This window comes from Sinocyclocheilus rhinocerous, unplaced genomic scaffold (genome assembly GCF_001515625.1).
Source record: "Sinocyclocheilus rhinocerous isolate Xijiao unplaced genomic scaffold, SAMN03320098_v1.1 C36912939, whole genome shotgun sequence".
NCBI classification, from domain to species: Eukaryota; Metazoa; Chordata; class Actinopteri; order Cypriniformes; family Cyprinidae; genus Sinocyclocheilus; species Sinocyclocheilus rhinocerous.
The window spans coordinates 1-2,362 of NW_015786856.1; the positions used below are offsets into that span (position 1 = coordinate 1).

A 2,362-nucleotide genomic window follows, 5' to 3' on the forward strand; every position below is an offset into this window, starting at 1 on the left:
AAGGCTAAACAGGAAAACAGTGGGGGAATTTCAGTCATGCACAAAAACGTGATGCGTAGGTGATCATCACACCCTGCTTAATGACAGGTTGTCTGGACTAAAGGTTAATAACACAGATTTCATTTTCCTGATATTTCAACGGGGATTTTACAAGTTAATTGCATGTTGTGTTGATGCTTGTTTACTGCTGTAAATTCTTTCCATGTTGCCCCACATTGTCCATGTTGCTGATTCTAACTCCTAATCAAAATGAAGACAGAGATTTCACTTTTGCCCCTCAATACTACATAAACCTACCATTAATGCGGCGGGATCAACTCACCTTCCCAATTAATTCATTTGAAAGATTCCACTGTGTTTGAGAAACCGGCCTACAGGATGATGACGGGATGCTACCTGAAGAAGTTCACAATGAAAACATTCATTAAAGTTCAAGCATTACAGTTAACATTTTTATACAGATACTAAAGGTGTCTGCTAAATGAAACATAGTACATGAAACCTAAAGTAAAGCCAGACCAAATGTTCTGAATCTGGAACACTTTTGATTAATGGAAAAAAAGACATGGAAAACTAAAAGAGTCTTAAAAAATATGAATTACGCTCAAATAATTATTTATGAACAGAACATCATAACAGCATTTCTGGGTATCTAAACACAACTTTGATGCCCAAACACTAGATTCATAGCAGTTAAAATGCAGTTATTATTGAAGCATCGACATGCTTTGAAAAATTGTCTACCTGTTGTATTTGAGGATGAAACAGCACTGAGGCTGAAGGAAATGCCAGACAAGTTTCCAACCAGAAAGGATGATATTCTCGGACCAGATGCCAGAATAAACGCAGGCTGAAACACTGAAATAATCATACATTCATATATTCCATATTGACTTCAGGTATGCATTTGTGTATGTACATTTGTACTGTTGCGTTTGGAATATAAGGGTTTATTTAAATGCGCATTAAGTTATTAATTAATACAGCGTTAATTAAGATCATTAATACATGTCTTAAGTGTACATTCAAGCTGTGTTTCTCCATGGCAACAAGATGTTTGCTAGCAGTTATCCAGCTAACGTAGCTGACTTTGTTTTGGGATTCACACTGACTTGTCTTAACTGATATTTAATTCGCTCAAAGCTCACTTACCAACATTACAGATAGTTCCGTCATTTAAGAGCATAATAATTATACACAGAAAATGAAATGCGACGTGAGAGGATAATAATCGTGCCATAATGTGGCGCAGGTTTAGTGAAACCTCTTCTTCGTGTTGGCGCTACACAGAATAGATCGCCTCATTAGCGCCGCTCAGTGGCGTTTAGCGCTGGTGCGTGTGCTTGAATGACCTAACAGCTGTGGATTTGAGGAAATACAATCAGACCGAATCTCTAAAGAAGCAGCTTAAATCTTAATGCAGGCACTAAATAATATCTTTATAGACTTCCAAAAGCCAATGTATTTTAGGGTTAGGATTAGTCTGCAATCACTGGAATTCACTCTAAAGACCCAATAAAAAGTTCCCTTTTACACACATTTGTGTGTTTCTGACCACCTAGATGTTCACTTGGGTACAAAATTATGTATAAAAATGAAAAATGATTCATAAAGAGACTGTAAATAATACTTTTATTCAGTTTTAAACTGTCAAAGTTGTATTTTAGGGTTTAGGAGAGTTTATGGTCATTTTATTTAGTAGGCCTATTACTGTGCAGTTAAGTGTAATTCCCTATTTAGACAGATGAATGTGTGTTTATGTGTGTATGTGTGTGAGAACTTTTTAAATATACAGTTTACCATGTGTTTATGCATGTATCATGTCTATGAAGTCAGGACTTAATATGAAAAATACAATCCCACCAATATTTTTTTGTCAACCAATTTATTCACTTTAAAAATGCAACAAGATGATTATCAAAATAGAACAAAATAGAGTAATATGTTCACACAACAGCAACTACAGGGAAGATCAGACCACTTGGACTGTTTTGATAATTTAGGTTGAAAATGCTGAAAGAGGAAGAACCTAAATGTGTTACAGAAACTGAAGTGAGCTATGTCACAATGACTACATCAGCTGCCATTAAAAGTATATATGTATGTGTATGTGTTCAGTCAAAAAGACAAATTCTTCAGGGCGTGACAGCGTTTCTCCTGAAATAAAAGAACACAGAGAAAACCATTAGTTACAGCCTGCTTATAAAGAGATGTTACACTTTTACTCGACTTGAATTTAATTGTTCTAATTGTTCTTATCTGAATTATTTGAAATATTGATTTGCTGCACATGTATAATGCAACATGCATGGTGGTCGGCTTAAAGGGATAGTTCACCCAAAAATGAAAATTCTGTCATCAT

At 35.2% G+C, this 2,362-nt stretch overlaps 1 long non-coding RNA gene across 1 annotated transcript; it reads right to left on the bottom strand.

The window, feature by feature from the left end:
* Window positions 1-322: 322 nt before the first annotated feature.
* On the bottom strand, window positions 323-1,285 carry LOC107736727 (uncharacterized). Its single transcript, XR_001639723.1, has 3 exons — window positions 1,153-1,285; window positions 745-858; window positions 323-396 (listed from the first exon to the last, which is right to left on the bottom strand). It is a non-coding gene; the product is annotated as an uncharacterized LOC107736727 (long non-coding RNA).
* Between the last annotated feature and the right edge of the window lie 1,077 nt (window positions 1,286-2,362).